Below are 13,503 nucleotides of genomic sequence, written 5' to 3'. Positions count from 1 at the left end.
CTGGGATTAAAGGCAAGCACCACCACACCTGGCTCACAACCATATTTTAATACATGATGAGATACAGGCTCAAGAAATGTAAGTAACTTGCCTAAATTTATACAATTAGGAATTGGCAGAGGTCTAATTAGGAGTTAGGTTTTTCTGATATTTATTCAATAAACTCTGTGTGTGTGCGCATGTGTGCGTGTGTGTGTGAGCCAGAGGTGGACATTAGGTATCTTTCTCTGTTGTTCTCCACCTTGTTTTTTTGAGACGGTCTTTCACTGATCCTGGGGCTTGCCAATTCCACTAGACAGGATGACCAGCAAGCTCTGGAGATCTGCCAATTTCTGCCTCCCTAACACTGGGATTACAGACACATGCCACTACACCAGATATTTTTCATGGGTTCTGGACATCCAAACTCAGGTCCTCATACTTGTGCAACAAGTACTTTACTGACTAAACCATCTCCTCAGCTCCAACAAACAGTTTTGGAGCTCCTACTACATGTTAAGTCCAAGAGGAAATGTAAACAGAGGTAATTCCTGCCCAAATGAACCTGCCTCCATAGCAGAGGTTGATGACTGTTGGTCAAAACTGCAGCCTCCTAGACCACATTTCCCCATTTCCTTTGCAGTTACATCTCCAATCTGTGGAAATGATGAGTGTCATTGTCTAGGGATGTTCCTCACACATGTTTCTGTCTGATGACATTACCAACACAATCTTGGAAGCCACATGTGGAAAAACACAGAATTGCCTCCACTGATGAGGAACATACCACTTGAGTGGTTACATGCTCAAGAATCTAACTAACCTGTGTTTGAGCATTTTCACATTTAGGAATTTCTGTTTATACAGCTAACTATATCTTTTAAAATTCTACTATGTGAATGCCCACCTGGGGTAGTTTTCTTTTTAATCAAAAGAATTAAAGGTAAAGTTTCTTTCTATTTAAACTAATCTACTTTCTGGTAACAACTTTAAAATTCGAGTGGCTTTGGATGAAAAAAATCATCTGCTGGCCTGAAGGTGGTCCTGAAAGCGGAATGGGCACCACAGAGGCCCACATGGAGAGCACTGACACTTATCCAGTATTGCCCATATGAGGGGTTCATTCTACCCAAGTCTGATTTGAACTAACCATCTTATTTTGCAAGGACTTGATGCTGTACCAACTAATGTGCATTCTATCAATTATTATAAGGCACCATTCTAATATTTTGCCATCAATTTTTTGATTATTTTCTCATTTGTTCAGACTCAAGTTTGGGAAGGTTGTTGCTAGTCATTGGACTCCCTCAGAGACCTCAAAAGTCATGATAATTTTCAGATAAACCAATAGTCAGTGATAATATTATGATGACTATATATCTAGATGACCATTATCATTGAACCAAGTGCTGTACTATGATTTTGTTTTGTTTCTGGCTCATTAGAGTTAGTAACTGCTATTATTTAATTTTAGTTTTCTATGAATTGACCACTGCTTTTGCATGTATAAAATTTCTCTGCCAAAGATTCTTAAAACAATACATTAAAATTGATAACCATAAAGGAAAAGTCTATTAATTGGAAACCATTAAAAATAAGAATATATTCATTAAATGAAATAACTAAGAGAATAAAAAAGGAAAACACAAAAGGAAGAAGATGGTTGTAATACATATATCAGAGAGAGAGAGAGAGAGAGAGAGAGAAGGAGAGAGAATATCATGTCTAGAACATATAAAGAATCCCCATGCATCAATAAGGAAAAGAAAAAGAGAGAGAAAGCAATAAAGAAATGGGCAAAAGATTCTGACAGGCACCTCAGAAAGCAGGGTTTCCAGTGGCCTACTAGCACATAAGAAAAGATGAGCAACTTTATTAGTCATCTAAGGAATATACATGAACACCACAACAAGGCACTGCACACCTACCTAAATTGTAAATCTGTACAGTCATTGTTGATAGCTTATACTATTTAGGGAAGCTGGATTTATATATACACTCTGAACTAGTGATTCCATTGCTTGAGGGATGCCCAGTAGAAACAGGTACACACATCCACAAGAAGATATATGTAAGAGAATGCTCACAGCACCACTATTGGTTCAAATCTGGAAAACATGCCCATCAACAGTGAAATGGATAAATAGTGCTGTGCTCATAAAACTACACAGCAACGGGAATGGAGAAACTCCTTGAGCATCATGGATGAGTCTCAAAAAGTGTAATACTGAATGAAAGACCCCAGACACAAAAGAGCACATGCTATGTCATTCAGCTTATGTAAAGCTGGAGTTAGTTTAGTGGTTACCTTTGCTGGCAGGAAATGCATGGAATTGGGCATAGCAGACCTGCTGAGCCACTGGTTTTATTCAACTTCTTAGTCTGGATTGTAGTTACACATATTATTCACTTTGTGAAAACTTTTTGACTTGAACGCTTGTGATATATGTACTTTTCTCTATGTATCCTAAATTCTGCAGTGTAGTATTTTATACAATAATCTAATTTTTTTTTTGGTCTTTTTTGAGACAGGGTCTCCCTGTAGCCCTAGCTGGCCTGGAACTTGATATGTAGACCAGGCTGGCCTTGAACTCACAGAGATCTGCCTGCCTCTGCCTCTCAAGTGCTGGGATTAAAGGCGTGTACCACCATGCCTGGCTACAATAATCTAATTTTTAATTGTTCCAGATCATTTAGACATGCTAAAAAAATAAAAAATTCTAGGAAATTAAGCTCTTATAGATAAGTTTCATTTCATAGATTTATCATTATTATAGGATTTGGTTTCTACAATGACTAATATTAATTGTAATGTGTAGACTGCTCAGAGGTGCAAGGACCCTACTGTGTAATCACTTGTTCACGGGGAAGAGCCTCATTATTTTTTGTCAGCCAAGAATTCCTTCCTTGAGGGTCATCCCTATACATCTAATATGTGGGGGTATTTTTTGTTTTGTTTTGTTTTTGAGACAGAATTTCTCTGTAGCCCCAGTTGGCCTGGAACTCAGTGTGTAGACCAGGCTGGCCTCGATTTCATAGAAATCTGCCTGCAACTGCCTCTCAAGTGCTGGAATTACAGGCATGGGCCACCATTGACCAGCTAATATGTGGTTTTAATGGGCTTGTCAATAACAGAACTCTACTTTCTACCCCTAACATGGAGGTTGACATTGATCAGTGGGTGGCCAATAACTTTTTAATCCCAGGAATATTAAAAATATTAAATATTAAGTAATACTAATATTGAGCTGGGATGAGCAGATGCAGAAGGTGGAGGCAGTGCCAAAGGAAGTTTACTTTTTCAGAAGGCATTTGCTTCATACTTAACATTTATTGAATAAGCACTGCCTGCTAGGCATTATGGGGAACAAAGATAAATCAAAGTAAGTATTTTCAAAAACATTTTCTTAACTTTCAAATCATGTCTGGATATGCATTGTTGATATGTAAGTCCTACAGTGCTGCTTAATTCATTTTTCTAAAAGACCATCTTGTTGGCCTGTGGTCAACAACCTTCACAGTGACCTTTCAGGATTGATGCATTGTCCAAAATATTTTCTTCCTCTAAGGCCCTGTGTGCCACATTCTGGAACCTCAGGTAGTGGCTCCAGGGATGTTGTTTTCCCACCTCTCTCTCAAACCTGCTCTAGTTCTACACCTCTACATCTATTTGGTTACCTCAATTCTGCCTCTCTTGTTCCTTTACCCTGATATTAGCCACACCCCAATTTGCTATCTCTCAATTATCCTCCACCCTCCATGTTACACATTTATGTGTCAGTCTTTCTTTGCCTCTTACCCTACCTCAGCTGCCAGATCGAGCTGGGAAACTAGCCGAGGGTTCCTCCTAGTTGCAGAAGAGATTAAGGCCTTTGCTTTGTGCAATATACATTCTTGGTGTCTTTTTAACCTCAAATTTATTCTTATAAATATTCCAGACATAGTTGGGGTTTGACCTTGGACCAATCACCTCTTTAGAGGACTTATTTATCAAATTTAATCATGCTAAGGTACTGGAAGCTAGGGCTTCAATATATGAATCTGGGAGGAGGAGGAAGGACTCATTTCATCCTATAATGCTGTGGAATGATGGTTAATTGTAGTCCTCCAGGATGAGTCCACGTTCTCTAGAAGTCAAAATTGTTTTAGAATTACCTGTTAGTTCCCAACTAACCCATCTCTGGATATTCACAGACCTTTGAACAGATATACTTCAAGGTTTATAGTACAAAATAGAATGTAGGTCCCAGAGAAGTTGTTAATCTCATAAGCAATGAAAAAAGTGCATTATCTGTGTAAATGGTTTTTAGTCTTTCAAAAATAGAGATGGTGGGGCTGGAGAGATGGCTCAGCGGTTAAGAACACTGGTTGTTCTTGCAGAAGACCCGGGTTCGAATCCCAGCACCCACATGGCAGCTAACAACTGTCCGTAACTCCAGTCCCAGGGGATCCAACAGACACTTCTGACCTGCACAGGCATTGGAGGACTTGGGTGCACTTACCTACATACAGGCAATACATGCATGCACATAAAATAATAAATAAAAAAAATTTAAAAATGATGTATTCAAAAATAGAGATGGAGTCTCTATACATGACCCACAGAAAACTCAAGGGATCAGAGTCTTATCTCCAAATGTTACTGCCAGTCTGCTACTTCTTGAAGCTCAGTTTTCTACCAGTATTTCTCCATGACATAAATATTTCAGACTTTTTTTTTCCTGTGGTTATATCTTGTTACGAGCTTGGTCTGTTAGGTCCATGTTTGGGATGGGTAGCAGACTGGGGGATATTTACAGGCTGGTGAAGGTAACTGGCATAGATTAATGAAGGTCAGGTCTCACACAGGTACTCCCGGCTCAAGAGCCAGATGAGTCAAGGAAGACAGAGATTGGGCAAGTGGCCATTTTGGGGATCTGCCAGTGTCTGGAGGACAAATTTGAAGGAACAGTGAGTCTCTTTTCTAATGGATAGTAAGGATTGGGGTAAGATTTTGTGTGGAAGAAGTTCTTCTGGTAGCATGCAACATTGCTTTATATACTCTCTTTTATCTAGTAAAAATTCAGTACTGGGACTGGTGAAATAGCTCAGTTAGTCAAGTGCTTGTCTTGTAAGCATGAAGACCTGAGTTCCATCCCCAGAACCCATAAAAAAGCTGGGTGGGCCAGGCGTGGTGGCTCACACCTTTAATCAGCCTGGTCTACATAGTGAGTTCCAGGACAGCTGGGGCTACAGGGAGACCCCGTCTCAAAAAGACCAAAAAAACACAAAACCTGGGTGTGATGGAGCATGCTTGATTAGTTGTAGTTCTGGGGAGACAGAGACAGGAAGCTTCCTGAGGTTCACTGGCCAACCAGCCAGCCTAGCTCCAGGTCAGTGAGAGACTGTTTCAAAAAACAAATTGGACAGCACCTGAGGAACACATACACACACACACACACACACACACACACACACACACACACACACACCCCTTCATACTCTAGGTCTCTGAGCTTCAATATAAGCAGCAGCCACGTTATGAATACTTTTGGCAGATGCAACCATATTGGTTACTTTAGAGCTGCTTTGTTGCTACGGTTCTGAGTCATACTTAGTCATTAAATATTTTGGATATTATTCATGTATCAAAGTATGCATATACATAATTAAAAAAAATTTTATGTGTATGAGTGTGTTGCCTGCATGTATGTGAGTGCACCCATGTCAGGCAATGCCGCAGAGGTCAGAAGAGGGCTTCGGATTCCCCTGGAACTGGAATTAAGGATGGTTTGTAGCTGCCATGTGGGTACTGGGAATCAAACACAGGTCCTCTGCAAGAGCACTCAATGCTCTTAACCACTGAGCCATCTCTCCAGCCCATATATAAATTTTTTTTGAGTAACATTTCTATCAAGGGCATCAGTTACTCTGTTATTCACATAAAGATTTGCATGATAAATTTCACTTGGCGTTCAGAACTCAGTACGATAAATAACTTTATGCTGTAATGTACAGTTCCAATTAACATTAGCACTGAAGTCACCAGAACTGTCAGTTTCTCTATATGACAGCCACTACTGACAATTTGTCTTGGTTTCTTGGACGTCATCCAGTACATTGGCCAAGGAGGCCAAAGCAGACATCTGCATTATATTTCACCCTCCTTCCCTTCCTGCCTCTTTTCCCCCTTCTTTAATTTGGATCTAAACTGTTGCTACTGAGTACATAAGGCTAGCACTGGAAATTTCCTTTATAATTTATTCATTCATTTATCACTCCAATAAGTATACAGAGTTCCTACTACATGCCAAGAACCCTACATGGTGGTGAATAGACCCTGAAGTGGCTCTTGTCCTTACGGAGTTTAGAGTCAAACATTTTGTTCATGGTAGACTCAGCTAAAAAATCATGTTCCCACTTAGAGCTTTAATCTTATCTCTTTCCATTTTTTCTAAACCTTGCTTGATGAATTATTTTTCATTCTTATAACTTGAATCTTTTCTAGTAAAGGATCTTTCCCTCTGCCCTCCAACATGTTCATCTTTCATATATATCAAATGACAATCCTCTTATTTCCATTTAACGTTTTTCTATTTTTTTGGTCTTCTTGAGACAGGGTTTCCCTGTAGCTCCAGCTGTTCTGGAACTCACTATGTAGACCAGGCTGGCCTTGAACTCACAGAGATCTGCCTGCCTCTGCCTTCTGAGTGCTGGGATTAAAGTCATGGGCCACCGTGCCTGGTTCCATTCAACTTCTTAATTATCATCTTTTCCTATCAGCAGACTTTACAAAGGAGTTAGTCTGGATTCCTCACCGCCTACTCACTTCTTAAACACTTGAAATCCTCTTCTACTCCTGTATCTCTGGATTGACTGATGACGTATGTGTGTGTGTGTGTGTGTATGTGTATGCATGCATATATACAGGTATACATGTGTGTGAGTGTACATGTGTGGAAGCCAGAGGTAAATTCAGGTATCTTACTCAATTGCTCGCCACCTTATTTTTCTACATTTTTCTCTATTATTTTTATTTTATGTGTATGACTGTATTGCCTGCATGTGTATAAGTGCACCTGTGTTGTGCAATGCCTGCAGAGGTCAGAAGAGGGTGTTGGATTCCCTGGAACTAGAGTTATAGAAAGTTGTTATCTGCCATGTGGGTGCTGGCAATTGAACCTAGATCCCCTGTAAGAGCAGCCAGTGCTCCTAACCTATGATCCATCTCTCCAGCTCCTTCATCTTATTTTTTGAGCCAGAGTCTCTCACTCAGCCTGGAGCTCATTAATTTGGTTAGGCTGGATGGTCAGCAAGCGCTAGGAATATGTCTGTCTCCACCTTCCCATTCCTGGAGCTACAGGCATGTACCATACCTGGCTTTTTACATAAATGCTGCAGATCAAAACTCAGGTCCTCATGCTTACATGGCACTTTATCAACTGAGACATCTCCCCAGCACCTGACCTGGTGATTTTATTGCACTCTGGATTACCTTTATTTGGTTAACCGAAGGTCTTGGCTTTTCATTTTAGTGGGAACGGTAGGCAAGCAAGACATTTTAAGACCATGAAATGTCCTTGAAAGCCTTTCTCTAGACTTATTTTAAAAAAAATAATGGCTCCTGTAGGAAGCAACTAGCTAGCCATTTGACACTGGATAAGTTTCTTAAATTCTCTGGGCCTCAATATGAGTAAGTTATACCAAAGATTTTTCCTGCCTTAGAAGTTTTTGTGAACACAGGAAGTGCAATCCAATTAGATGAGGAAAGAACTAAGGGGGAGGGTGTCCCAGTGTCTTGTGGTCCTGGGGACAGTAGAAAAGCAATGAGATGGTAAACTCTGTGTTAGCTCATAGAGAAGGGATAATCAGAGAAGAGCCAATGAGAACAAGAACATGGGTGTGTGAAAGAGCAGAAGGTAAAATTAACTCTCCCCTGGAAGCATAGCTACTCATGGACCAAGAAGCCAGAGGTAGGCCCTGATCCTGTGGACCCAGGATACACTGAGCTTGAAGTAGATCCTTGACAGGTGCTAGCTCTGTGAATGGAAACACAGACATCTCCCTTCTTCATATGAGGATACACAGTACAACCACCAACCATTTGATTAGTTGGACACATCCAACTTTCCTATTTGAAGGTGATTGTCTTGAGGACAAGTAGGCTCTCTTTTTAGTCTTTAGAGCTTTAATCCCATCACAGGATGCAGGTGCTTAGTTTGTAAAATCGAACTGAATAATACGATTTGATTTTTATTCAACTTAGTACTGACAGAAAGTTCTGAGTGATTCAGAGAGATTAGCACATTGAATTGCATTAGCACCAATATTTGTACTTTAGGTAGCCTACTTATATGAAACGTTTCCTCGTTTATTTACTTGTTTACATTTTTTTTCCATTTCTTCTGTAATGTTAACTTTTGAGGACAGAGATTCCCCTCCCCCACTGAATCCACTTAGAATAATGCTTGGAACATAGTGAGAATTTAATAAATATTGATTGAATGATTGCATGAAGGAATCTCTGGGTGAAATCTCTACTTTTGGTTCTTATGTTTGGACACTTGATCCCTACTAGCTTGTCTTTGGGACTGAGGAAGTAAATTAGGATAGCTGAACTCCTCTGGTTTGTCCTGCATTTCCTTTGCCTAAGTGGCTCAGGATAGGTAGCCCCGGTAGGTGAGAAAGAAGCTGAGCTGAGTGTCACCATGGTGCCTACACCTAGGGGGTCCTACTACTGCCTGCCTGAATCTGAAGCTCAGAGGAGTCATGGGAATGTGACCAGTCCCATATAAGTGATCTAAGGGCTCTAATAGGAGTTTCCCCTCAGCAGACCTTGTCTGGGAATTCTTCAGAGGGCACCACGATAAGTTCTCACCCATGTATCAGTTGCCTTAGTAGATCCCATTTCTGGCACTTCCAGCTGCAAGATAGGCTCATCTTTGTGGACAATTCATGGCCATCATTGATAAGCAGAGATACAAAAGAAAGAACTGATTTACCAGTGCTGATTAGTGGCATCACTGCACAGAGTGTACACGTTGTTGGTTCTTCTACAGAAAGCCAAATCTAATGGAAACATGGTAGTTGGCTTTATGCTTGGACACAGAGGGCTCCACCCTCTAAGAGTTTACAGGTGGTGGAACCCATCACTTAAAGATAGTGGCAGCACATCACTTCCAGCCACCATTCCTGTTGTTCTCAGGAAGACTGGCTGAGCTACAGCAGGTGTCAAGTTCTTCTCTGAGGGTCCCTGCACTTGTTTTGTGACATGTCTCTTTCAGTATCTCAGCCTCCCCAAAGTGGGAAGAAAACCATCTGCTTGATTACATCCATGAGAAACTTAAGGCACAGATAATTTGCTCCACCTTCTGTAAGTGTTTGATTCTCAAAGACTGCTCAAATGAATTAGCATTATGTCCTTTGATTTGATAGTTTCTTTGAGGAATTAAGCCCATGGAAAACATTCAAAAGCAAAAGGGGAGGAGATAACATCTCAAATGCTATGTAACCCTTAGAAACCAAGAAGTCTGAAGTGTGTGTGTGTGAGAGAGAGAGAGAGAGAGAGAGAGAGAGAGAGAGAAAGAGAGAGAGGATATTAAAAAGGAAGATGGATCATAAAACAGCTAATGCATAGACTGCATGTTTAATTACTCACTTGTAAAATATATGCATATTTATGTACTCATAAAGAATTCTATAATACTAATCTGTGTTTAGCTCAAGAACACAACATGCATATAATAGGTATTCAGTAATGTTTATTGAATGAATGAAGGAGTTGGAAGTAAATTTAGAGAAATGCTTGGAATTTATACTTACCAGATTTCTTTTCCTATAAATCTGCTAAAATGAATAACAGGGGCTGGAGAGATGGCTCAATGGTTCAGAGCACTGGCTGCTCTTACAGAGGATGCAGGTTCAGTTCCCAGCATCCATATGGTGTCTAACCATCACCCATAACTCCAATTCCAGGGGATCCAATGCCCTCTTCTGACCTCTGTGGGCACTTCATGACATGGGTGCACTTACACGAGTGCAGGCAATACACTTATACACATAAAATAAAAGATAAAAATAATAAAAACAAAATATTAAAATGTATAACAAAGAACTTTTGTAAAAAGATTAACTTTCAATTTCATGTACAGAAAAGGAAAAACCTAAAAGTTAACAGTAGTAGTATCTGAGTTGTAAGCTACAGGTAACTTCTATTTTCACTTATCAACTTAATGAACTTTGTTGTTCTCAGTTTTCTGTATATCCAAGACCAAGGAGGAATGATTTGCTTCAAAGATCATCCCAAGATGGCAGGCTACAAACCTAAGGAAATGAATCTCAGTTGTTGAAACTGTAGGTGCTGTGGTAAGCTTGCGGGTAAGGGAACGTCTGGCATTTCCCAAAGCCCACAACACAGGGTGCTGCCAATCCAGTCCTCCTACATGTACAACTGGCTTTGGCATCCAGACTTCAAAATTGATTTGCAGCCACCACAGCAAGTCTGATTGAAGTCTACATATGTTAAGGAAGCATGCTTGTGGTTCACATCATTAATACTCCAAAACCCAGATTATTTTATAATCTCAGTAGAGTATAAGAAAAGCATTCACTGCAGTGTACTTTTAATAATATTTAAAAATAAACAAAGTGTCTATCCTAGCGAATATAGTCTTCACAAATCACAGCTAAAATCCAAAAGAATTTGGTGTGGGTTTGCATGTCTGTTAACAGTGAGGCAAGAGAACTGCTAGATCAAAGTCAGCCTAAACTAGAGAGAGAGAGAGAGAGAGAGAGAGAGAGAGACTCTGTCTTACAATATCAACCAGGCATGGTGGTACACACTTGAAATTCCAGCACTTAAGAGGTGGAGATAGGAAGACTGCTGCTGCTGCTGCAGGTCTGTAGCCTGGGCTACATAGTGTTTTGGCCAGCAGGGGCTACATAGTGAGACCCTGTCCAAAAAAAAAAAAAAAATGGTCCAAAGGAGCAAAACAAAAACAAAAACCACCACCACCAAAAACCAAAAGCTAGGAATCTGGCTCCGTGGTAGAGCATTTGCCTAGCATGCACAAAGCCCTGGGTTTAATCCCAAGCACACAAAAGCACAAACAACAACAATAAACATAAGGAATTTTATGGTATTGCTATCTTCTAAAATAAGATTATGTATGAATAATGTCCATCTCAGAAGAAACAAGGCAGTATTGAGACTAGAGATGTGAAGAGATCATTCAGCAAAGGAAGACTTGTCATCATCTAGACATGTTCACACCTACAAAGTCACCATGTTCAAGATACATGAGAGCTTCATACACTGGCGGAGAAGTCACCACACAAAGCAAGATAATATTGCTAATCACATAGCCCTGGAAAGTGAGTGAACTACCACAGAACCCAAGAACATTTGAAACCCAAACGCTGGATAACGTATAGGAAGTTGTAATAACTAATCATCATGATTTGGTGAAGAGATCAGAGATCCTAGTTTTTTGGTGGTGGAACATTAACATAGCAAGCTACTTATTCAGCTTAAAAGGTCAACTTCATGGGCAAACAATTTTACTGGCCAAATAATAATTAAGGATATACTAGAACTGACAGAAATTAGGAAATTTGATTCAAAGTCAGTTTCATGTAAGGGGAAAATTTATAATTTATTGACTAATAGTTAACAAGTAATATTTTCATATTGTTAAACAATTGTTTATGAGATTCCAAGTGAAACTCTATACATATGTAGTACATAAGTCTACTTGACCATGTTAGAAGTATAACCCTTAGTGGAGTTTAGTGGCAGTCTAAAGAAAACCTAATTTTGATGGGCTGGAAGTTAAGCATAACAGTTTGTAAAAGGGTCAACATTCCATTTTGATTGCAAAGTAGATTCAAGGTCCTGTTGTTTAGAATAAAGTTAAGATACATGTGTCCAGAAATTCTGTATCTAAAGTGTTGCACCTGGGTTGAATATTGAGGCTGTATTACATCATTGTCAAAAACAACTTAGAATCTCCAGGCAGGAAAGGGACTCTTCTTTCTTACTGCCATAATTACAAATACCCAAGTTTCTGATATCTATGATTTCAGAGAACAAAGTTTTTCAGTGAATAGGAAAGCGGCAGTAATTCGGAGGAGTGATTATGACACATACAGCTGCAGTATGTCCTTAGAAGACTCTGAATCCTGTTAACTCCGCAGCTGGCTTTATCTGTGCCTATTATTCTAGCCTGATGAGTTGCTGGGCAGATTTTTACCTTCTCAGTTTGAGCTAAATTTACTTTCCCATGGGCAATCCTAAATGCCAAACACTGTATGAAGTATTTGGCAGACATTTTATTTAATCTTTGCAACAATCCTTTGAAGTAAGTGCTAGCTTCCTATTTTACAGATGAGGATGATGAGGCTTTGAGATGCTGAAATGGTTGGTCCAAGTCACAAAACTAATAATTGGCACAACCATTTCAAATTTGGGTCTAACTCTAAACCTCCTTTTCTTGCTTCCCCTCTTTATTCTTTCTGTTGTTACTGTTTTTTTTTTTTTTGTTTTGAGACAGGGTTTCTCTGTAGCCCCTGATGGCTTGGAACTCATTATGTAGACCAAGCTGGCCTCAAGCTCACAGAGATCCACCTGCTTCTGCCTCCGGAGTGCTGGGATTAAAGGTGTGCATCACCACATCTGGCCTTTTTTGGCTTTTATTGACAGTCTCACACTGTAGCCCAGGCTGGCCTTCAATTTGCTATGTAGCCCTGGCTAGCTTCAAATTTGGGATAATCTTCTTGCCTAAGCCTCTCAAGTGTTGGATTACAGGCGTTAGCTACTACACTTGGCTCTAAACCTAGTCTTTGTACTATCTATTACTTTAAGCTAAAGTAGAAATTGTTGACTATTTGATGTAAAATAGATAAAATCCAGAACTAATTATATGTAGGAAAGTAGAAGGTTAATGTTCTACATGATCACAGTTTGGGATAATTTTTCTGGAGGTCACTTTGGAAAATGTGCAGTTAAAAAATAAAATGTAGCTGGGCATGGTGGTGCACGCCTTTAATCCCAGCACTTGGGAGGCAGACGCACATGGATTTTTGTGAGCTGGAGGCCATCCTGATCTACACAGTGAGTTCCAGGACAGTTGGGGCTACAAGGAGATCCTGTCTCAAAAAGACAAAAAAAGATGTACCCTTTAACTTAGCAATTAACCTTCTATGAATTTAAGAAAATAATTTCCCAACTGTATAAGGGCACATAATTATAGTGTTATTAAAAAATAAATAACAAAACCATGAAATATTGTAAATAAACATTTTTATTATACTGGTTAAATGACTAGAGGTACACTGTAAAAGCATTCAACTATTAATGATGAAAATATATCGTGCAGCAAAAGATACCATAGTACCAATAAACATTTATAGTGTGATTTTTTTTTGTACATAAAATTGAATACATAAGGGCTGGAGATCTAGCTTAGTTGGTAGATTGCTTGCCTTGTATGCAAGAAATGCTGGGTTCCATCCCCAACACTGGAGGAAAAAGACAGTCACCACAAA

The sequence above is a fragment of the Nannospalax galili genome, unplaced genomic scaffold, assembly GCF_000622305.1.
Source record: "Nannospalax galili isolate Female #2095 unplaced genomic scaffold, S.galili_v1.0 scaffold1191, whole genome shotgun sequence".
Classification (NCBI taxonomy): Eukaryota; Metazoa; Chordata; class Mammalia; order Rodentia; family Spalacidae; genus Nannospalax; species Nannospalax galili.
The sequence above is the reverse complement of the archived record's forward strand: the minus strand, read 5'-3'. Positions refer to the sequence as shown.